This window comes from Podarcis filfolensis (genome assembly GCF_964270895.1).
Source record: "Podarcis filfolensis genome assembly, chromosome: 2".
NCBI lineage: Eukaryota > Metazoa > Chordata > Lepidosauria > Squamata > Lacertidae > Podarcis > Podarcis filfolensis.
Genome location: NC_139605.1, coordinates 27710872 through 27736178, shown reverse-complemented (window position 1 = coordinate 27736178; position 25307 = coordinate 27710872). Strand labels below are relative to the sequence as shown.

Here is a 25307-nt window from a genome sequence, read left to right as displayed (position 1 = left end):
AATTTTGAGGGAGCAGTTTATATTCGGGTATTGTCTTTTTTCCCTTTCCCCCCTTGAAGTTTAAAGGTGCACCTTATTTGCGGGTGCGGCTTATATTCGGGCCAATTTTCTCTGTCCCCAGTCCTCCAAATGTTCAACTTCACTGGATGCCAGAATTCAGAATAACATTTATTGTGTTAGTACATAGACCACAGCAGAGTAAAGCAACAACATACAGGACAATCACAACTTTCAGAATGGTAAAGAAATCACAATTAAATTTAGTACATAAGAATTAGTACATAAAATATCTGCATGCCCTTGATGTAAACAAAGCTTGACTTGTAAAGCAAATGAACATCACTAAAACAAAAATCAGATAAAAACTTGACGGGTGGCATGAACAGATTTTATCGGGATACAATCACGCTGCAGTCACTCCTTTGTCATTCCCTTGAGCAACCAATAACCGAACAGGGAAGCATTTTATCTGGCTTGCGCTATGTTATTCTGCTTAAAGATTGTTTCACTGGTTTTTATTCTGTATTCAAGGCTGCTACTTAAGAAAAGCACCGAACCTCTCCCCACCAGCGTTACTGCCACGGAATCCAAAAGAACTCCTGCATTTGGCAAAACAGATGCCTTGTAAAGGATTAGTCCCATTAACAAAGAACAGGTCTATCAGTAGTATTAGCAACAATACCGAAATGGAACCTCCAAGTCCAGAGGCGCTATATCCCTAAATTCCAGGCATTGAGGAAAAACAACTAGGGAGGTCTGTTACCTGCATGTCAGGCTTGTCATAATCTTCCCATAGGTATCTGACTGTCCAGTATTAAAGGATGGGGGACTAGTAGGCCCCTCGGTCTGATCCATCAGGATTTTTTTTTAATGTTCTCTGTCATCCGTGGCAAATATATACACTGTTTTTAATTATTTTATGTGTAGATTGCCTTGGCATGGTGGTTTAAGTGGCAATTAATAATAATGATATACATGTGTCTGGGATATTCGAGCCAGGTTTATCCAGCCCATCCTATATAAGTTCCCTGGGTGTTCAGAACAACACAACATCTCCCTATTACTACAGGACAAAAGCCCAGAAGACACATATTCCATTGCCAGATTCTGCACTGCCATGATAGATACTCCTCGAAGGATGGTCTATGCTACAAATCAGTCCTAAAATGAAGGCCCATATTGTTAGATCTGTATCATTGAAGCCTCACTCCATATACAGTGGTACCTCGGGTTACAAATGCTTCGGGTTACGTGTTTTCAGGTTGTGGACTGTGGGAAACCCGGAAGTACTGGAAAGGGTTACTTCTGGGTTTCGCTGCTCGTGCATGCGCAGAAGACCAAATCGTGTCACGCGCATGCGCAGACGCGGCACTGCAAGTTACGAATGCTGCAGGTTGCGAACGTGCGTCCGTCACGGATTACGTCCGCAACTCGAGGTTCCACTGTAGCTGTTTTAACTAGTCTTTAAAAATTCTTCTTATTAGTTTTTATTCACCCATTATTTATGCTTAATCAAGTATTCTATGTATATGTTTTAATCTACGGTTGGTTCTTGCTCCCATTTATTTAATAATTATTTGCTTAGATTCATACTGTTGTGTTGTTTATTTAGATGTTTTGCTTATGCTGGTCTGGGACCGAATAAAGTAAATTCATTCATTCATGTGTCTGGGGAAGGGAGCAGACTGGTTTCAGGAGTGCTTTGCCCTGCTCTGCCTTGTTTCCTGTACTGCCATTTGAGTCGTTCTTTCTGCCTGAACACAACCCACTTCCCAGTGGAGCAGTAAGGAAAGTGACAGCATGGGGTGGGAACGGCTAAGGAGGGAGAAACGGTACCCTGATCAATTGAGTCCCTTCTTCCTAAGTCATCTCTCTCTCTCTCTCTTTCTCTCATGCTCTTGTTAACTCCCAGGCTCCAGTATGGAACTGAGCAGCCGGGAGGACATCAAATGATATAAAATGATTTGGAAAGAGGGGGAACACTATTCTAGCCAATCTGCTCCCTCTTCTGACGCAATTTGCAAATTTCAGGTACATGGATCTGGACTGCAAACATATCACTTCAGTTCAGATACTACTGTGATTTTTTAAAAAGCAGGTAGCAACCCTACAAATGCTGCAAAATCTTAATTCTTGAATTTACCATTTAAGGTTTAAGATTGGGCAACACACTCAGACTTCTGCCATGCAAGCTTGACTTTTGCTATCAAATCCAAGCTATCCAATGGTTAACAGAGAGAGTTGCAAATGCAGAAAATAACTTACACAGCAACCATTGGTTGGGATCAGTAAAAGAACATATCACCAGCAGAGGTAAAGTTAATAAAACTAAAGGGTATTTAGAATAAAAATAACACAATTACTACAGTGAGTCATCAGCATATAATGTCCTCAATTAAAATCAGATTAGATGACGTTGGAGAAAATTTCATGCAGGGACTACAGTCCTGTGCACTCTTATACAACTCAAAGTGGAACTTAGCATCTGAGTAAACATTCTAGTCTTATTTCAAAGGACACCCTACAATGTATTTATCCCCTATAACAGAGAAGGGGAAACAGCTGTTGCTGGACTACAATTCCCATCATCCCCACTGGCCAGTGGCTGGGTCTGATGGGCATTGTAGTCCAACAACAATGCAAGGGCACCAGGTCCCCCACACCTGCCCTACACTATATAGTTTCAAGGCAGCTTACATGAAAATAACAAACGCCAAACAATAACCAAGAAAGGAAACCTTGAAAATTGCTGCTAAAAGATTAAAGAGGATCCACCTGAACATGTGTTGAGGATTTGGGCTGCAGTTCTAAACACACATGTAATTGGTAAAGATCCACATAAATACATGTGCCTTCCTGGCCTTCCTAATGGAGCTTTGAACAGTTTTAAGTTACAATCCTTAAGCACACAAACTTGTAAATAAATTCCTATTGAAACCAACCAGGTATTGATTTCAATGAAGCTTGATTCCAAATCTATTGGTGAGACAAGGGAGGGAAATTATACAGGGGAGGTAGCAGCAACTTTCAGCCTGGGTACTCCTAGCAAAATACTGTTGCTTGCCACCCCAATCTCCAGGTAGTGTGAGATGCCAGGGCTTCCAGGCGCTTACCCAATGTTTGGTTTCCTCAGAATGAGGGACAGCGGAGACTGTGGTGTCTTTAGGACATATGGTTTATTTACACATATATACAACCCGAGTTTGGGATAGAGGGGTTCACAGCATCAACACCCCAAAAGTTCTTGCTTCTCCCAGTGACAGCCTTAGATTCTAGCAGAAATCAAGCATCTCTTTCTCTCTCTCTCCTGGCTGCTCTCAAGCTCTCTCACATAGGTTTTTCTCAGTACCACCCATGTGCCCTCTGGCACAGGGCAACTTCTTTCGTTATAGTAACAATAGTCCACATGTCCATTAATGCCAAAGGAATCGCCTGACTAGTTCAACAACAGAATCCTCCATTAGATTTTAACCCTTGCTGGATCCACGACTCCAGGGATTAGTAACTCCAGCATCAACCCATCAGACTAACCAAACTCACAACATTATATATTTCTTTATCTGACAACAGAAGAGCGCTATAGGCCCATCATGTCCAGTCCTCACAGTGGCCAACCAGAACCCCACAAGCAAGAGAGGAGTCCCAGCCACTGTCATTCCGAGGCCTGATCCTCACCCCACAGTTCCCTCCCTCGGACTGGGCGATCATGGTGACATAGCCACGTGGGCGCGCCTTGGGGGGAGGAGCCTAAGTGGCCGTCCGCGTGGGGTAGAGGAAGATGAGTGACAGCGCCCGGAAAGGGGGCGGGCAGCCCTCGCCCTCCGCCGCCCTATCAGGGCCGCCCGCCTCGCAGCCCCTTGAAACAAGCGAAGGAGAGGCGGCTGGGAGAGCCAAGGAGCCTCGCGGTAGTTTCCAAAGCGCGCTGGTGGCGCTCTCCGGCCGCCGCTCCCTTGCCAGCAGAGCCGCGCTGGGATTCTCGTGAAGACGCGTGACCCCGTCGAACTTTCCGTCGGGTTTCATTATCCCTCCTGCGTTCCCCACCCTCCAGGCTTGAGGTTTTTTTCTCTTTCTCTTCCACGGATCTTTCTTGCGGGTTCCTCGGAGCCTTGGCTGCTGGCTCAGCTTTCATTCCAGCTCCCCTCCACCCGGCGGGCGCAGGTGGCTCTGCCTGCCTGCGTGTCTCCTGGCCCCGTGAGGAGACATCGCCGGTGGCACATAGCAGTTTCCTAATACTGGAGAAAGAGCGCGGCTTTGGATGGAGCGATCGGCGCGCTTGCCTTGCCTCCGGCGGAGAGGCTAGCCTAGATCCCGGCTCATCTTTGCTGCTGCGCGCCAGGTAAGGTTTGCCGACGCTGCGCTCTCTAGGGCGCACGAGGAAGGAGCTTTTTTTCTTCCCGCCAGAGGGAGGAAAGCGAGCGCCAATCTCCGGGGTATCTATCTATCTATCTATCTATCTATCTATCTATCTATCTATCTATCTTTGGTGGTGGTGGGGCTGTGCAGTGCAGCCGGCCGTTGGTTGTCTTGCTCGGCGTAACCTGTGCAGGGAGCAGTTCCGGCGATGCTGTCCCAGGGCTGGAGAAAAGATCGGACGGAGCCGGTGACAGAGAGATCGCCTTCCGCTCAGTTTCCCGCTTCCCACAACCAGGTCCGCTACGCAACCTGCTTCTTCCCGATCCTTAGGTGCCGAGAAAGTGGCGATTCGAATCCACGCTCGTGCCGTGGGGAGCGAGCGGTGAGGAAGTGAAGCGCGCGTGATGCGAGCTGGAAAGCACCAGCAGCAAACGTGTATGCGCGCGGGGGGGGGGGGGGGAGGCCGTGGAGTGGCGCCCTTAGGTGATCAGACTCTGGACTGAAAGGGGTTTTTTTCCCCCACCCCTGTTTAGATGGTTATGTGAATACGTCGCATACTTCAAAATGCCCTGCTACACTTGCAGGCCTTCCACTACGTGGGGCTCTGGACTTCTGCCCCGACGGCATCGCTATTTGCGCTTGGGCGTAAAAAGAGGGAACTTTTGTCGGTTTTTTGAGTCGTGGGAGCGCTCAAACTAGTCTTCCAAGCAAGGGGATGCGAGCAACTCTTACGTTTTGGGTAAGCATGACCGTCTGCCCATCAGGTAGAGCGCTGTAAACTTGACCTATATTGATACTGTAATATTGTGAGCGCGCGCACACACACACGTACTTACCTGGGAGTAAGCCCTATTGAAAAGGGTGAGACATGTCACGTATTTCCGAGGAAGCACGCACATGGTTGCTCTGTATCCGTTGTTTTCCCTCTCTAGATTCCAGAGGTTTGAGAGGATTAAATGCCGGAGCGCCGGCAGACTTGGTTAGTTTGGGGGACCAGTACTCTGTCGGATGGCACATTTGGAGACAAAGCTTCATTCAGAAGTTAATTCCACAAAGTTCAGTGGCACTTGCTCTCCAGGCAAGAGCGCGCGTAAAATAGCAATCCCTCCTAGGGGATTGGATAGTTGTTTGTGGGCAGGTGTGACTGGAAGCTACCTCTCTCTCTCTCTCTCTCTCTCTCTCTCTCTCTCTCTCTCTCTGTGTGTGTGTGTGGGGGGGGGTTGTGTTCTGTTGGATTCTGGGGCCAGATGTAGGAAGCCGTGGGGGTTGTTTTTAAATCGATGAGCTTGGAATAGTTGCTGGAGAGCAGAAGCTGGCGGAGTCAGCCACAGCTGAAATGGACCGCTTTGTGGGAGAGCCTGGCCGCGCAGCTGCCCATGGGCACTGGGAGGCCGGGAGAGCGTTTGTGCCTCGGCTCTCTGGGAGCCATGTGGCTGGCTAACTGTGATGCCCAGCCAAGTCCTGGCTGGCCAGCGCCTCTTCTGTCGTAGGAAGGGTTTAACGTGCGGAGCTCAGTCTGTTTGGAAAGCCAACGCGCCGCATTGCACTAGATCGGAGCGGTGAGACCCGGAGCATGTGCAGAGTGCACTTGATCGCGCAGAACCATTACCGGCCCTCCCACGCGCGGCCGGAATGATGAGCTAAGGTGTTTCCAGTTTACGCAGAGTGCGAGCGCCTTCTGGAGGGGCCTGGGGAAATGTTCTCGAGCGCAGCACTTCCGAAAAAGCGCGATCGTGTTTGCGCGCGGGCAAAAATACCTATCTTCGCTGCCACCTCCCTTGTGCAGTTCCTAGTCTGCTCGAGACGGGGGTGTAAAATAAAGTCTCTTTTGTCCGCTCAGCGGCGAAGCGTGGCAAGCCTGTAAAGGAGTGAGGATCCATCAGCGAGAGAGACAGAAAGATGGATGATGTGTCCTCTCTTGTTGGTCGAGATCGGGGTGCGGAGTAACCGGCAGGCTCTTCTCTTCCCATCCGCTGTCACCTTTCCCTCCTTCTACCGCCGCATACGGTCTCATTTTTTGCCTGAAACCTGAAACCTATCCAGGGTAAGTGGAGGTGTGAAGGAGGTGCGTCGAGAGGCAAAGACTCCCCCCCCCGGAAAGAGTGAAATAAAACTTTTTTTGGATTCTCCTTTCGCCGCCTGCAGCGCACGAAGTGGGTCTCCTGCTGTTATACTCCTTTATCCGCAGACAGCCCCAGCCAAGCGTGGTTAATATGGCTGATCGCAGGAGATAAAGTGCGTGTTCATTCATTTTATCGGCGGACGAAGAACTGTGCTTTAACAGCAGATCGTTTTAGAAATGAAGTACTGTACATGAGATGGAGGTGAGTGGAGAGTTCCCATCTGTGTGGGTGCGGAGACAGAATCCTTCTTCCCGTTTAGTCTTTCCATTGTGTAAGTTAATCACAGCTGAAAAACAGAATAAAACCCACCCACCCAACCGGGCAACTTTTGAGGTGTGTGCACATCAAAACCATAGGAACGTTTTTTCTCGAGGGGGAGCGAGACAAATTGTACTGTGTTGCTGCAAAGATATGTATTAAGGGACAACTTCCCTTAACATAAGGAGCATCTGGAACCACTAGCCCCAGTTTATTGTGACAGTGACTGATGTCATCACGCCACTAAAGCCTGCTTGCTACCTGGCCTGCGTGAAATAAATTCTGCATGCATCCGTTGGCATTATTTGCAAACTGTGTATTGCAACCCTGGAAGCTTATCCTATGGTGGGAGTAGAATGACTTAAAACGGCAATCTTATGCATACTTACCTGTGAGTAAGCCCAATTTAACATAGTGAGCTATCTAGCTGGAGCAGTGGAAGTGTTGGGAGACAAGAGAGGGTGAGAGAGTGTATGTGTAAATCAGGGCAGCGTATCAAACTAATTGCTAGAAAGTCCAAGCCACAGATATATATAGACCTGATCAGTCCTCACTTTTGTATTAGCAGTCCGGTACCCTGACATTAACATTAACTGTGTGGTGTCCTTTGCTTAACAGTAAGTGCAGGTGTCTGTGGCTAGGAAAGCATTTCCTGTCCATCATACTCCTTAGTTTTCAGGTAGCCAGCTGAGATGTTGTGGGCTGCTTGCTCCCCCCCCCCCCCCCGATTCCACACGCTGTAAAAATAAATAACTCACGACAGCGTATTCCCAGTATGCCACTCAATATATTCCAAGGTGCGCACACAGTAATTGCATGCAAACCTTTGCACAGATGTGTTTTCAAATTGCTTTGACATACATTTTCCCTGGCACAAGTTGTATTTGCGTAGCTGGCATTCTCTCCACCCCCCCCCCCTTTGCATGTTTTGATGGGAAGTAACTGAATTCATTTGTTTTTGTTGTTTTTTTTAAAATAAGAGCATAATGTTTTACTGATATGCTGTAGTCTTCTGGTAAACCTGTGTATATAGAGACCCATGAAAGGGTATTCTTCTCTCTCTCTCAACAAATCATTCAAGAGAGGAAACAGTTACCCCTCAGCCCAGGGAACAATACGAGTGGGTCCATTGTGGCGACTTATATTTATGATGATAGTATTAAGTGTAATTAAGGACAGCAACACAGTGACCATCTGGGTGTTTGCAGTCTGTCTGGTCTTTGTATGGAAAAAAAAATATTGCGGCAATTCATTTTAGTATTCAAAAAATATACTTAGAATCTTGAGTTTTATCATTTTCTATTTGGAGTAGCCTTGTTTTGTCACCGCCATGTAAAAGCAGTGGTGGTTGATGCCCATTGAGACTAGTGGAGCAGAATTCAGGGAGGACAACAGTAGGCGGAACCGGAGCCAATGAGAGGCAAGGCCAACGAATTCCAGTTTTGTCCTCATCCTTTTCCTTGCTGTAACTGAGCCTAAGTAAGAAGACAGGCAGCTGAGGTTTGGTGGGGCAGTGCCTCATTTGCCCTAATGGACCAGGCCCCACTTTTACACATAGGCCAATGTGCTTGAAAGAATCCAATTTAGATATTATTTTGTTTATACAGAAAGTAAGTATACTATAAGTATACTCCATTCTGCATCGTGAGAAGTGCACTGTTACCCTTGCTAGAAAAATTGAAATTATACAAACCTCTTGTTGCAACATGAACTAGCTTCAGGTGCTGAATGTCAAGATTTCTGGAACAGTTGAATTTTCAGAAACAACACCTCCCCCCAATGAGATTTCTGGAAAGAAAGATGCTTTTACAAGTGGCCCTCTTAGCAAAGCACCAGTTCAGCTTTGAAAATGAGGTTTGAAAAACTGCCCTTCTCGTTCCCACATGTTGGTTAAGATCCTGCTACTTATGGCAGAAACTCCTATGCTAACACTTTCCTTGAGGATGAGTGATGTTGAAACTGCATCCACTAGAGACTGAGCATGCGCTTGACATCATCGCCAGCCAATCAGGTGTTTCGGAAACCACGCCCTGGCCAAAGCCATATTGCAATATGCATTTGGTGGTTTTGTTCCACTCCCTGTAATTGTGACAAGCGAACAGAGAACATCTCAGTCTGAGAACAAGTTCTTAGGGCCATTCCCAGCACCATACGGTTCCCCCCCAAACAAAAATATGTATCTGGCAATTCAGTCCCATTTACATGGAAGTATGTCCTGGGGATTTCTGTACTGCTTCTAAGTCAGTTAAAGTTATGTAATGGTAAGCAAAGTCCTAAAGGTCATGGGATCCCAAAGGATTGCCTTCTCCCAAATTAACCGGTCATCTTTGGAGATCCACCTCTGAGTCCCTTGATGTTAAGCAGATAGTGATCAAAGAGGTCCTGCTTAGTTTATATGGCATCCTCAATGTGGAAAGCCTTCCCAAGATAGGTTAACCTGCAACAGAGTCTGATGTGTCTCCCAGAAAGCCTTTGTGTTTACCCAGCAGAACATCCAGCGGTCCTCTACAGATTTTACTGACTCTTCCTCTTTGATCTGGTGCTCTTGTTTTGCTGAGTTAATTCCATGCATTATATTTTGTCACTTTGTATTACGCTACCAAGCCAAGTGTAAGCTCCTTGTATGAATTCATAAGACCCTTAACGGCTTGGGTCCAGGATGTCTTAAGGACTGCCTGATTCCTTACATCCATCCCTGATCAATGGAATCTTTGAAGGAGTTTCTGCTAGTGTTTCCCAATGGCTCAGATCCACCAGGAGCTGTGTGTTTATGATTGTGAGCGCGACTCTGTGGAGCTCTCTTTCAGCTGAGATCAGACACTTTCCCCTTCTCTAGGTGCTTTAATGAAGACCTTGCTAGTCTAGCAGGCATTTTAAGTAAGTTGCATCATGCCTAATTTATTGAATTTGTTTTTACTGGTGGTTTTTGTTTGTTTAAGCAACGTATTACTTGACTGATGAGTCCCCCCACCTCCCCGCCCAATCGTTCTGTGAACTGTGTGGTGACCATCTAGGACAAAAAACTGCCTATAAATATTAGAAATAAATAAATAAATAAAATTGATTTAATCAGCCATATATTAAGCACCCTTGGGGTTTTTTGTTTAAAAAATCTGGAGGGTGGAATACCAATACATTGGATGGCTAGATAGAGAGAAAAGGAAAGTTTGGCTAGATCAAAGATTCCATCTCTTGATTTAAGGACAATCATAATTTTCCTTTTGTCACAGTGATTAGTAAAGTGGACCATGTTAAATAACTAAAGATAGTTCCTGACACCGTTTCAGCATCCTCTCTGATTCTGTTTATCCATGCATTTTTGTTTTGGAACTAATTAAATTGCACCAGTGCTGTCTGAGCTGTCCTATCTAACCTATGTAGTACAGAACAGATATGTATAGTGAGCACACTACCTCAATCTCTGAGTGGTGCGAGATTCCAGGGGTTTCCGGGGTTTGTGTTTCTTTCAGAACGAGGCACAGTGGAGACTGTGGTGTCTTTAGGATATATGGTTCATTTGCACATATTTACCCATATATACAACCTCAGCCTAGGATGGAGGGCTTCACAGCATCAACACCCCAAGAGTGTTCTGTCTTTCCCATCTCCATATTCCAGCAGAAATCAGGCATGGCTCTCTCTCTCTCTCTCTCTCTCTCTGCCTTTCCATCCTGCAGCTTTTGTATCAAGCTTCTAGCTCACATAACTCAACTCACCACTCTGGCCTTTTGTACTTTATTTTTAACTAGCAGACAGTGGAGGGAGGGAGGGAGTCCCACCCATTTGTGCCTCGCACAGAGCCACTCCCTTTGTTATCTTAATGACCCATACTATGTAGTAGGCCCTTACCAGGCTGGCCTGGCTATTTCAGCAATTGAATCCATGCTGGAACCAGGAATTAGAAGGGAGGCTCAGGCATATAGCTTACTCCCCTTGCCAAACTCACAACCAAAGTTCGGTCTGCTGACAATAGTTTTAAAGGTTATTCCTATAGCGAAGGATCACAGTATGCTTTTATGGCACGCTTATTTTCACTGCTTTCCTCCAGTTTATTAGTTCACCCTAATATTTATCCTCCCGTTCCCCACTGTAAATTGGGAAGAAAGCTGGAGAGCAGACATTGAAGGAATGGTTCCAAATATCAGCCCAGTTGTGGTGGCCTTGGACAGATTGCTGTCTTCCAGTGAAATGAAGAGATGGGCTGTCTTCACAAGGTTGATGGAAGCATATAATTAATTAGGACCATGAAAGAAGGCTATTGACAAGGTGGAACGTGAGCAGAGCAGGGCAACCAAGGTGATCAAGGGTCTGGAAACCAAGCCTTATGAGGAACAGTTGAGGAAGGGTATATTTGGCCTGGAAAAGAGGAGATATGATAGCCATCTTCAAATATCCTGTCACATGGAGGGTAGAGCAAGCTTGTTTCTCCTGCTGTGGAGGGTAGTACCTGAGCCAATGGCTACAAGAAAGTGTTGGCTGTTTGCAGTATGGTAGCGCTGCAGAGAGCTTGCTGGGGAGACCATGCATTAAAAAAGGGACTCAAAAATAACTTAAACAAGGTTTTAATAAGAAAAACAAAAACTCCTTTTACACTAAATACATTAACAACCAAACCAGACCCAACCACCAACCCATCCCCCAGGGTAATGGGAGAGCTAGGTGCTGCTCCTTATATACTACACCCAAATGCTGACACACCTTAATCAAATACAACTCAGCAGCACCTGCTATGTTTCACAGCTGCAAAGCTGGGTCTCGTTATCTTGCTCTGGCCCTTGCTCTGGCCCCTTAAAGACATACACATCGAGTGGAACAATGATGAACCTTTACATTTGAAGAAACCATTCAACAGAAAGGAGAGTCCAACTAAGCATCAGAAAGTACTTTCTGAGAGTAAGAGCTGTTTGGCAGTGGAACAGACTCCCCTGAGAGGTGGTGGACTCTCCTTCCTTGGAGGTTTTTAAGCAGACGTTGGATGGTCATCTATCATGGATGCTTTTGTTGAGATTCCTGCATTCCAGAGGGTTGGACAAGATGACCCATTGGGTCCCTTCCAACTCTGAGATTCTATGATTCTATATAATTCAGGGATAGGGAACCTGTGGCCCTCTAGATGTTGCTAGACTATAACAACTCCCATTGTGAAGGTCTACCTTGCAATGGTTGATGGAGCTTGTTTTTTAAAAATAATAATTTGTAAGCCATTTAGAAACTTTTTTTGGCATTAAGCAGTATATACATTAAATAATAATAATAATTCCTGACCACTGACTATGGTGTCTGGGTCTGATGGGAGCTGGAGTCTAACAGCATCTGAACAGCCTATCTGATGTAAAGCTTCATAAAAACAACAATGAGCATTCTACTAAGGAAAGAAAAAAAGAGCTACTTACTCTGAACAAGGTAATACTGCTTTCAACAGTGTGGTGCCCTCTAGATTCTTTGTACTGCACTTCCCATAATGCATGTGCTGGAGAGGCTGATGGGAGTTGGAAGTCCAAAACATCTTGAGGGCCCCTTGCTGTTGAAGGCTGAGACTGTTATGCCAGTAGCAGAAGATATTAAAGGGTTGCCTTGCTTCCAAAACTGTTCTAGCAATTATAGTGCAACACTACATTTGCTCAATGCACTAGTACATTTCAAGGCCTGACCCGATCCCACTCTGAGTTCATAGGAAGAAAGGTACTAATGATTTTGCAGGCCACAAATTAGCATTAGACTATAATCCTATGCATGCTCCCTTGGAACTTAAATATACCTAGAGAATTCACTACTGAAGTGAGAAGAAGACTGTTCTGTCCTCGCTCTCAAACTTTGCAGGGATCTTTTGAAAACATTTACAAACTTACTTTATCTATACTATTATGAGCTGCCTGGGAGAAGCTCTGGCTTTGAAAAACAGCATACTATCTGCATATTTATTATTTGCATATTTGTTGTTGTTGATGTTTAGCATAACCTATGGGATCATTAGAATTGTTTAGCATTATTAAAGAGAGGTAATTTTCCATCATGCTTTACGTTGCTGCCAATTTATATATATACTGCCGATTTGTATACTGAAATAAAATGAACCATATGGATGACTGAAATGTTGCCATTGAATTGTCGGAGAGAGAGAGAGAGAGAGAATGTATAATTCACTTTGAGTTGACATAAAATGCAAGATGTGCATGTAATGAATTACTTTAAATTAGAAAACAGTAAGCAACTGTTTAGGGAATTAGGAAATATTCAAATAAGTTGAATAGTAATGATCTTTTGATCTATTGTGGCATTAAAAAAACACTTAGAAAATTACAAGGGCTCCTGCTGATAAAGAAATCATCAAGAGGATTTAGATTATTTTAAAAGATTTTTAATTGTGGCATACTTTTTTGGTGTTTGGATCTTGTCCCATCAGATTTATGTATCTAATATTGTTGCTTATGATACCCAATTCAGGCAGACGTCCAATGTGTGTATGCATATGGTGGTGCAAGTCTTAGAAAGGCAGTATTGTAGCTCAGTGGCACTTTGGGAAGGTGTTGGTATGTCTGGATTAAGCCCCTTCCCCCAGCTGAAAATGTTGCAACTCACTTTGCAGTGGTGAGATAAGCTTTGTAGTTTTAGCAGGTTGTGCATTCTAGAAAGATTAACTGATTAAAGTTCTTTTTTAAAAAAATCATACAAATGAACTGGCCCTTAGCGTTATGAAAGTCTGGAAGCCAAGAACAAGAAGGGCATGTTATCAGACATAAGATTATTAGGGATACATGTGGGGGTTCATTCAATAGAAGTGTTACATCGGGATTTCGGCACCGGTGACTTCAAGCTTGGATTACTGCAATGCACTTTATGTGGGGCTTCCCTTGCACGAGACCCAGAAACTGCTGTTGGCACAGAACGTGACAGGAACGAGACCTTGTGAGCATATAACACCTCTGCTCAAGGAACTGTGCTCCTTGCTGATTTTTGCACTTGTAAGAAATCAATATTTTAGTATGGCAACTTTTGTGTGTGTGGGTAAACCGTTTGGAGGTTTTACTGTAATCAAGCGGTATATAAATTTTGATAAATGTAAGCACTGTGCTATTCATGTACAGTGGTGCCTCTGGTTACGTACTTAATTCGTTCCGGAGGTCCGTTCTTAACCTGAAACTGTTCTTAACCTGAAGCACCACTTTAGCTAATGGGGCCTCCTGCTGCTGCCGCGCCGCCAGAGCACGATTTCTGTTCTCATCCTGAAGCAAAGTTCTTAACCCGAGGTACTGTTTCTGGGTTAGCGGAGTCTGTAACGTGAAGCATATGTAACTTGAAGCGTATGTAACCCGAGGTACCACTGTATTTTATTTATGTCCAGAGGTTTCCAACGATGGCCTGGGACCAGGGGTGGGGAACTTCAAGTCTTGTTGCTAAATTTGATCCCCCTGGAGGAGAAAACTGCAATAGAAGTATCCTGATGCAATCTAATTAAATAAGTGCCAAAAAAAAAAAGTTGTAAAAGGGAGTACCCCTGTTCTGGATACTCCATTCCATTTCTCTTCTCACCATTTCCTCCTTTCCCTGCCCTCTAACAGTCATTCAGCATTCCGGGGACCCTGTATACACTCAGGATGCTTCCAGATTGTCACTACTGTCAGGTGGAATTCAATCACAAACCTGCAAATTCAGGTTGTACAATTAAAGTTGATTTGGTGCTCTGTTGATGGGAGAAAGAGTGGGAGAGCAACTGCTTTACACAACGTAGTATGTCTCCACACCTGAATCACAACAAATGTTTAATCAACAGGTAATCTGAGAGCAACCTCAGTCTTCACTGGGTTGCTTTGCAACCCCTTTTAGGGATCCCCCTCTCAAATATTTTTTTGTACTTTAGCAAATCTTGGTGGTTCTCCTGAGTCTGCGGGTACATCCTCCTTTTCTGTGTATTTCCCCATTTGGCTACAAGACACTCAGAGAATTGAGATAGCAATTAGTAAATACCTGTAAGTTGCAAAATATTGCAAGTATTGGCACTAGTAGTAACTAAATTTTCTTCTTGTGTTATAAAGAACAAGGATATTTACAATAGGGAAGGGTATTTGACCAGTCTAATGTTGACCAAATGTTGCATTTTAAAAGTATTAACATTATAACGAAGAAGATAACCTTCAATGGGTTTTTTTAAAATAACAAAATAGATATTTGTCACTGTAAAATGATTACAATAACTTAAAAAAACCATAGTTAATTATTTTATTGTATTTATTTCCACCCTTTCTGCAAGGAGTTCAGGGTAGCACACACAGCCACTTACTTAATCCTCACAACAAATTTGTTAGGTTGGTTAGGCTGGCTTGTGGACCACAAGTTGTGGTTAACATGTGAACCCAAATAGCCTTCCTTAACCATAGCTAAGGAAGCTGCAAAAGCACAAGACAAGCGCAGCAGGAAAACAAGCCAAACTTTGGAGAAACAAAAAAATTTTTTTCCCCTTCCAGTAGCACCTTAAAGACCAACTAAGTTAGTTCTTGGTATGAGCTTTCGTGTGCATGCACACTTCTTCAGATACACAGTGTGTATCTGTATTTGGAGAAACAAACCATGATTTATGTGATCCTCCATGGCATACGTGATATGTTAAGCAAACCATGGCACAGTGCCTTTGTGGAATTGTGTTCACACAAACAAAGGCAGTTCATGCTGAGGATGTGTCTCACATGTGTATGCTTTGCATTTGCTTCATGTGTAGGCATGTATTTGTTACCTTTTCCTCAAGAGTTCCAGCAAATCCTTGGGAAGATACTCTAGCATTCTCTTCTGTTTGTAGCTTTGCTCTTCCTTTAAGGCATGCAGACTGTACCATGCTGGACCATTCATGGGCCTAACACATATTTAGCCTGTTTTATATCCTATACAGTCATACCTTGGTTCTTGAACATAATCCGTTCCGAAAGTCTGTTCGACTTCCAAAAACATTCAAAAACCAAGGCATGTCTTCTGATTGGCTGCAGGAACTTCCTGCACTCAATTGGAAGCCATGTAAGCTGCGTCAGATGTCTGGGTTCCAAAGAATGTTCGAAAACTGGAACACTTACTTCCAGGTTTTCAGCTTTCAGGAGCCAAAACGTACAAGTACCAAGGCGTTTGAGAACCAAGGTACGACTATACTTTCCCCTCACTGAGGGGAAGGTATGCTTCAGCCCTCATGTGGTAGTTCACAGAAACAGCTTCCATCTGGCTCCATTGTGGGGCTGTACATGTGAATCTTCCTGACTTGTTGGGAGCTGCTGCAACTGAAGACGTTTGGTTCTAAGCAGGGATGCCAACAGGATCTGTGGACATGAGGAAAGTGTTTTAACAAACATACCCCAATACCATCCTTTATCCAGCTGCTTCTGTTCCGGGAAGGGGCCCGTCCTGAGTCCCAGATGGGGTTGGTGGTGGTCAACATGCCTCCTGAAACATTAGAGCTGCCTCCACACTTTGTCTTCTAACTTTCTCCAGAAATGTCTGGTTGATTTGTTTTTTAAAATGAAAGCTGCCCCTGCTGGTATGGGGTCAGTACAGCTGTACCCCTATGTTAGAGGCCCTGGTTCTACATGAACTGCTGTTTGGAAAATGCTCATGGCAGTGAAATATTCTCAAGCTGTGGTCTGAGTCCTGTTCACTAACCATTGTGCCCTCCTGAACATGATAGGGCTATAAAAGTCTTCCTGTTTGAGCAGGGCCTTGCCTGAGCATCAAGGCCTGCCTGGCTCTGGTGTATTTTTCTGTGTCTCATGGGCTCTGGCACCTCAGCTCTGTCTCAGCTTCTGGCTCCTGTCCTGCTCTCACTTCTATGGCTCAGCCTGGACATAACTATGGGCTGTTAGCACTGCATATTCCTGGTGGTTATGCCTAGTGCATCATATTCCTGTTGGTTGCTGGAATGCCTGTGGAGACTTGCCTGTATAGAATCAGCCAATGATAACTCAGTGGGTAGAGCATGAGACTCTTAATCTTAGGGTTGTGGGTTTGAGACCCACGTTTCGCAAAAGATTCCTGCATGCAGGGGGTTGGTCTAGATGACCCTCATAAGGTAAAGGTAAAGGGGACCCCTGACTGTTAGGTCCAGTCGCAGACGACTCTGGGGTTGCGGTGCTCATTTGCTTCACTGGCTGAGGGAGCTGGCATACAGATTCCGGGTCATGTGACCAGCATGACTAAGCTGCTTCTGGCGAACCAGAGCAGCGCACGGAAACGCCGTTTACCTTCCCATCGGAGCGGTACCTATTTATCTACTTGCACTTTGACATGCTTTCGAACTGCTAGGTTGGCAGGAGCAGGGACCGAGCAACAGGAGCTCACACCGTCATGGGGATTCGGACAACTGACCTTCTAATCAGCAAGCCCTAGGCTCAGTGGTTTAGACCACAGTGCCACCTGCGTCCCTAGATGACCCACATAGTCCCTTCTTGTTCTTCAACCCTACAATTCTTAATGTGAGAAATTCCTCAAGGGAGGGAATGAACCTGTCTGTCTGACCCTACCTTAAATCGACTTCTACCTCAGCTAGCACCCTAGTTCTGTTTAGATTTCTCTTCAGGCCTAAAACCTAAATTTGAGCAGGCAGATATGTATTCCTGCTTTTCCCTCACAAATTTGAGGATGGAGGGAGCTATTCTTACGGTGAAAGCAGCTCTTCGCAAATTGGGGACTTAAATCTCATCTCTTGAGAGCAAACTGGGGATGGGACTTCTCTTCCTGGCAAGGAATATACACGGAAGAAAAATCCCCATTGTCTTAGGCATTTTGTTTGTCCAAAGATTGGTCACTAATGTGGAAATGGGATAGAATGGGCTTACTAATGAACACATGTTAAAGTGATGAGCTGGAGGAAGACAGATTTGTCCAGCCCTAACTGCCATGTGATCATTTAAGCTGGAGATACCAAGGACTGGACTTGGGGAAATCTCCATATCAGTCATGTGTTCTATCACTGGCTGAGTTATGGTCTCTACCCAGTGGCGTAGCGTGGGTTGTCACCACCCGGGGCAAGGCAAGTAATTTGCACCCCCTAACCCGTGGATTTGCGCCCCCTAACCCGTGGATTTGCACCCCCTAACCCTAACCCCCAGATGTTGCGCCCGGTGCGGCCGGCCCCCCTGCACCCCCCACGCTACGCCACTGTCTCTACCCATTTAACTGAAGTTAAGAAATGAAGCGATTCTTTGGAATAATCCACACATTAGAACAACAACAACAACAACAGAACAGATTCTGCAGAAAGCCTTGTTGGAAAAGATGAAGAATGATATGCTTCTTTGTAATAATCCAAACAACAACAACAACAACAGTTAGAACATAGGAGGTGATTCTCCAGAAAGCCTTATTGGAGAAGTCATAGCAGCTTTACTTCTGCAATAGAACTAGGGCTGTTCTTTTTTGTAGTCAAGAGTATGGGATGAGAATAGAAAGTCTGAATAAATAAGTTTCAGGAAAAGATTAGATAGGATACATATTTGCAAATGAGTAGAGCATTTGCAAAAGGAATTAAAATTGTTTGTTTGTGCTTGGTCCCCGTGTCGCGTTCTGATGGAGTTAATACTTTATACCCATGTAGTTTCAGTCACAGTAGGGGTCACTTTTCAATTGGCCCCTTGCTGCTTCTCCAGTAAGGATAATATATTAATAACGTAATTTATTTAGATTTACCTCTTTTAAAAGCATGCACAATAGCTGTGAGCGGTCTGACTACAATGTTCCGTAGTGTAACAATGGGAAATTCTCAACAGGGTGAGGTGCTAATAATATACACAGAAATTAATTCTGCTTGCCTCAAGCATTAAATAATCGGAGGTAATCGTCAAACCCACCCCTCCCGTAATACATTTAAAGAAAGAATAATAATCAAGTTTTTTCTTTCCCCATCTCATTCACAATTCACAGTGTCAGTTGTTCCAGTGAATTGTCACATATCTTTCAAAAACTACTAGCATTGCAGGAGTAAACAAAAATGTACCCTGAATAGTCCAAGTTGCATGTGTGAAAGCCAGTGCGCTTAAAGGCTAAGACTAGGGAGAGCAAGGTTCAAATCCCCAGTCAGCCACGATGCTCACCTTGGTACAGTCACTATCTCTCAGCCTAACCTACCTCGCAGAGTTGTGGTGAGTACGAAATGTTTGGGAGAGAACAGTGCATTACAGCTGGAGCTCCTTCAATCAAGTGTGTGGCTTTAATACCTAGGCTATAAGGCTGTGTGTGTTACACCCCCTTGTTATCTTCCAGTCAACCCTTATATACTTCCACCATTGTTTTGGTTCAAGGTGCTAGGAGTCAAGCCATGCAGTTCAGCAGCTAGATTCAGGCTATCGTGGTGCTTGCCAGAAAGGGTTGGCCTATCTGCTGTTGGCTCAAGAGGGGTCTGCTGATAGAAGGGATCAATAATCTGATAAAGCGCCCCCTAGACTCTGGTGTGACTCCTCAGTTCCAGTTGGGGTGAAGATTAGGGTGCCCCTACTTGCCTCTCAACGTATTGCCTTGCTATCTCTCTTGCTTGCCAGTCTAGCAGTGAGCCAGCTCACCTGTCCTCTCCAGCTCATTCTCGGTCTTGATACACTTCCAGACCACTAGCCCTGACACTAGGCTCTTGCCCATGGCTCATACTACAATATATCAGTTAAGCTGCGATCCTCTACACCAGCCTCCCTTAAACCTGGTGCCCTCCAGATGTTTTGGACCACAACTCCCATCATCCCTGGCCACTGACCATGCTGGCTATGGCTAATGGAAGTTGTAGTCTAAAACAGTGTTCCCCAACCTTGGGCCTCCAGCTGTTTTTGGGCTACAACTCCCATCATCCCTCGCTAGCAAGACCAGTGGTCAAGGATGATGGGAATTGTAGTCCAAAAACAGCTGGAGGCCCAAGGTTGGGGAACACTGGTCTAAAATATCTGGAGGGTATCTGGTTGGGGAAGAGCAGATCAAGATGCTCTTGCCCAAGTCAAGGGCCACCTGTGTGCCCTGGTGCATACTATGAAGTTCTGTCTATGCTGACATCTGTATTCACTTCACCGGACAGGGGCATCTCCATGCATACATGTTTTTGCATGTCTGAGATGCCAGGGATGTTAGCTGGAATGCTTTCCCACTGACCTATGGTCTTTCCCTGAAAGATGTGTTTTTTGCCGATGTTGGCCTATAAAGTGTGCACATATTGATGGCATTACATAAATGGCGACAATAGGAGAATGAGGCCTACAAGGAATGGAAATCGCAAGTGTGGCATTGCAACTTGGAGCTAGTTCCAGCTCTGGGTTTGGCAGCTACTCTGGCAAGCTGTATATATACTTGCCTGGACCCTGACAACATCTTCAAGTGCCGTTTTCCAGCTGCCCCAATGAGATGAGGTGGGTAGCTACCAAGGAGAGGAGCTGGTCGATGGTGGCACCCCAATTGTGGAAAGCCTTCCCCAGTGTCATGAGAAATGAAAGACTCACTATCTAGTAAGGGAGCAGGAAGAACAGAGGAGGGTACTCTGTCTTACTTCAGGTGGCTGAGAGAAGATCTGAGAGATTAGGCCTTATGTAATCTCAAATCTACAAATGTTTTACGTTACTGAAACAATGAGAGAAGTTTGCCTTGTGCTTGTGTGGCAGCAGAAGCTACTCTCACAAGATGTACTGATGACCATAAACTTGGATGGCTTTAAAAGAGGATTAGACATTTTAATGGAGGATAAGGCTTTGTTCTATCTCCACTGTCAGAGGCACTATGCCTTTGGGTCCCAATTGTTGGGAGCTGCAAGTGAAGAGATCTCAGGCTTCCCATAGGAATCTGGTTGGCCACTGTAAGAACAGGATGGCAGACTAGACGGGCCTTTGGCCTGGTCCAGCACAGCTCTTCCAATGTTCTTGCATTGCGGTTTCATTTGTGTTGGGTGAAGACCTTTTTATTTTCTTAGGTTCTTCAGTTTCAAAACACGTTTGAATGCTTTTTAGAACTTGGGCACTTCTGGTTGTTTTGTTTTTTTAAAAAAACATTTTTATTGATTTTCCAATAAAAAACCATCCAGTTAATATATCCAATCATAATACTCCAATTAAAATAAAAAACTAAAATAGAAAAGTCCAAATTATAGTCCAAATTATAATTATCAGTTTTTTGGAGCTCCCCACGGTCTGGATCTCTGAAGCATAGTCCTGCCTCTCCTCGTTGTTTCCATATTTTCCACATCTCGATTTTAACGCTTTATAATTATCCGTCCCTGAGTCCACGATTCTCAATCATGTCAAACATCATATACTTTCATCCGTCGAATACAGCTTTATTAGTATATATTTTTCCAACTGCCTTTTTATCAGCGCAGCTTCCTCTGACTCCATTCCAATCCGGGATGTTGTGCAAGTCTGTTATCTGAAGTTTAATGGCGCAGCAACTCCCAATCATTAATTGTCCAAACCTTCCTTTTGACCTTTATTGAACCAGTACCTTCCAAGGCGCTTCTGGTTTATCCTGATGTTGTTTTTAACTGGTGCTTGATTTTATGTTCATGTTGCTGTATATTTTTTAATGGTTTTTTTTTTTTGTTCAAGATCTACATAGGCCAGAGAACTCACTGTGAATGTGTGGTAAAAATGCCACAAACAACCAATCAGGTGTGTGGGGGGCACTCTTCTTCCATGCAGTAGCTCACTTCATCTCCTTTTGCATCAGGGCCCAATCCCCACTGCTGTCCCAGGAGAAAGACAGATACAGAAAATGAGTGAGCTGTCAATGGCAGCTACTGATCACTCCTATTGCTTGCTGCTCTCCCTCTGGGCCAGAGAAACGGAGCCATTGAGCAGGTGGTAGTGGCAAGAGGAGCAGTGGTGTGCCCAGGCCATCCAGGTATTCCACAAGGAGACCCCTGCAGATCCTTAACCATGCCAAGCTGTCATTGGCCTTCCCTGGAGCAAGCTGATTGACAAGCAGATCATGTGCTTCACGTTGCCTGTGTGGCTGCAGTACATATATGGAGAGAAAGGGCAGCACATGTCTCTCCTCCGACAATTACTTGTAGCCAGGGATGGGGAACCTGCAGCCCTTCAGATTCTGTCTGATTGCGACTCCCATTGTCCCTGACCATTGGCCATGCTGGTGACGGCCAACAAAAACTTGACGGTCACAAATTCCCCACCATTCCTGCCTCCTCATATTCTTATTTGCATTTCAATTCGTGTCTGAGCAGCAGAACTGGTTCCGCCACAAATTACTTTACTATTTTGCTAGGGTTGCCATCAGTTACACGTCATGCGTCAGTCCTGCTGTTTGCCCCTAGAGTTCAGTCATAATGAGGCTCTGCTGTTTGAGTTTTAAAAGAATCCCAGTTTATTGTTTTTAATGATTCCTTTCCATTTTGGGCTTTAGATTACAAAAACCCCAAATATCTATTTTGATTTCTGTGTCTATTTCTGTCTGTCTTCCTGTGGAATCAAGTAGAGTTCCAGTTAGCTTTTTTTTTTAAAAAAATGTGTATTTATATTCAAATTTAAATGAAGATAAAAAGAGAATGCCAGCAAGAGTTGGACTTATAAAAATGCTGTACTAGGTAGCAGTACCAGGATTTGATCTTGTATACCAAATAATCCACTGATGATGATTAATGGCAATGGGTCAAAATTGTCAATCTATTTCTATTTCGGGGGGGGGGGGGAATTCTGACTGCTTACGGTTGATAATATTCCTTGGAAGCTGGGATCAATTTTGTCCAATAGCTTGGAGTTTGCAGATTTTTTTCATTTGCAGAATTAACACTCATAACACTTTGTTGGGTTACAGAAACTAGTGGAAATGTATTTTTGTTTTCCTTAGCACCCGAATGACTGCCTATAAGTTGAACACACACATTTCTTTCTTAAATTGGACCTTTGTTGGTGAATAAACTATGAATGCTAAGTCTTGTTTGGAACGGTAGCAGATGATGGCTATTTGTAAGAGACTGGCTTTCAGAACATTTCTCTCTGCAAAATAGGATCTTGCCCTTTTGGATTTTCCTCCCTGCCAGATAGAACCCAATTGCTCTATTGAAAATACATTTCCTCCACACAAATAACACTTTGCGGATAAAAAGTACTCTGGATTTGTTGAGAATAATCTTGCTTTGCTTATAAGCACTGGCCTCAAGCAAAAGATGTAACAAAGGACGACACACACTTTGAAATTTGCTCCTGGAATTGCTGTTTGCTTATTGTCAAGGAGGTTTAACAAAAGAGTTGCTGTTAGGGACATGTATTTCCAGGTGACTTTACTAATAATTAGAGTTTTGCCTGTGTCAGTGGATTCTTTAATTAGCATGCAATGGCTTTTGAAACATTACGACAACTTTGACTTTATAAATGCCACTAACCCAATGCTAACTGCATTATTGCAAGAAGTCCAAGGGAAGCCGGAGGATATTGAGATGATGTAGTGTCTTAATCCCACAAACAGGAGTTGATTTATTTATTGATAGTGAGGACACCTTCCCGTCAGTTTACAGAATTAACAATTGATCAGTTTGTTAGGTCTAAGTCCTTCATAAGCACAGCATGTTTATTCATTATGGTCATTACCTAGCAGGAAACAGCTGAGATCACAATTAGCAATGCAAAATGTCAAAGCATCGAGCTATACTTTAATATTTCAACTTTTTCCACTGTCCCATTCATCGCATGAAATATATTGATTTGCTCTTTGTACAAATAAGCACGGTTTTTGAGCAAAATGTTTTTATCCATTTGCAGGCAGAGACATGGCATAATTTGTTTTTCCAAATGCTTTAGCTGATGTCACAAGATGTACGGGTGCAAAACCTTCTCTGCAAATTGTATTAAGCAGTGTCTTGGTCAGTGTAAAAATATGTAGATGTGTGAAATTACAGCTGATGCACAAAACCATTAGGGGAGGGAAAGGTGTGTGCGTGTGTGTGTGTGTGTGTTTGCGAGATGGCTTTCCAGCAAATGTATTCATGATTGTTTATTTGTCAATAAATGAAACTCGGTCTAAATCAGCAATGACTTAAAGCTTGGTTTTCTTTTTAAACAAGAGGGTCCTAAGAGATTTCTCTCAGTGCATTTGTCTAATACATTAAAGATGATAAATAGTCATTATGACACCCGTTGAATTGAAAACACACACACAAACACACACACACACACACACACACACACACACTCAAGCATTTTACAAATATGAAAGTTAAGGTCACCCTGAAAAGAAAAGGACACTTAGCAATGGCTAGGAAAAAAAAATCTGCTGAAGAAACCAAGATTCAAAGTTTACTGTTTTTCACAGTTTCTTTTACAAAGCTTAAGTATCCCAAGTGTAAAAACCAGAGCGTATTTTGATGTGCAAATATTGCAGAATCCTATAGGGCCCACAGAATGAACATACTGGCTTTCAAGCAGAGCTATAGATTAGTTTAAAAATGCCTGATTGTACCTCCGTGTACCAAACCTAATGGTTTTTCTGAAAACTACGTTAAGGACAAATGCTGTACTATATTTCATTTAAGAGAATATTTTATTTTATTTGAATATGCCCTTATTAAAGCCAAGAAAGAGCATCATGTTTTAATCATACAAGCCAATATGTAAGCAGAAATACATAATTCAGCCGTCTGGTGGGAAAAAAGAGAATATCTTAAAAACAAAACAAAATGACCCAGAATTTTATTAAGGTTTTGTTAATGGCACATTCTTTTATTATGGAACTCCTTATCTTAACTAACAATTGCCGACTTATTGAAGCCATAGAAAATCAAGATAATATTGATTTTCCTTAAGAAATGAATAATAGCATTAGTCTTTAGTATGTAGATGAAGATTTTTTTCCCCCAAGCCAAAAGAGGTGGTGTATTAGCTGCTTAACTCAACAGAACTCCTTAAAGTTTGACCCCAGTTTTTGTATTTTCAAATTGAGTTTTTAGGCATCTACATAATAGGGTTGCTACTTGTTCTGGGGTGCCTCTGCCCCAAGAAAAGCTGCCTTAAATAAAGATGGATACTATTTCAACTAAATTTAATGTAAAACAATACTGAAATAAATTTTTATTCAGACTGCATGAGTACATGTTAATTGGATGCTTCAACATACACATATTGGGTGGTACTCAAGTAGATATTCTCCCCCTTTTTTTAACTTCATTGAGTAATACAGGAACTTCTAACTATTATTTTATAACTGGAAATGCAACTACAACTACAAACATATGCACACTTACCCAGGTGGCAAGACATTCAACTTAGGCAAGCATAGGGCTGGTGCTCAACAGCTATTTCTGATACTTTGTATCATTATGAGTTGTATTTATTGAATTGTATTAATTGTTTACTGGTTTTTGTTTTGTTTTGTATTATATGTGTGTGTGTGTATATATATATGCAGTGTTCAAAATTCACCAGGCACATTTTGCACCTGGCTATTGGCCACTTGCGACCAGGTGAAGATGCCCATCTCCATCATTTGAAGGTGCATGGCTGGGGATCCTTGGATCTTGACTGTTTTCACACGCTAGCAACACATCCTGCAGAATTCTATCCATTATAGTTTATCTGCACAGTCAGAATGAATTTCAGGAACCAAAAAGTCTTATTGAAAGATACAACTTTC

General features: G+C 43.7%; 1 protein-coding gene across 1 annotated transcript in view; it reads left to right on the top strand.

The window, feature by feature from the left end:
* Positions 1-3889: 3889 nt before the first annotated feature.
* Positions 3890-25307, top strand: part of TAFA4 (TAFA chemokine like family member 4) — a 132679-nt gene continuing 111261 nt past the window's right edge. Inside the window, exon 1 of the mRNA XM_083602571.1 lies at positions 3890-4336. The gene's annotated coding sequence lies outside the window, so the exon portion shown is untranslated. The remainder of the gene's footprint in view (positions 4337-25307) is intronic.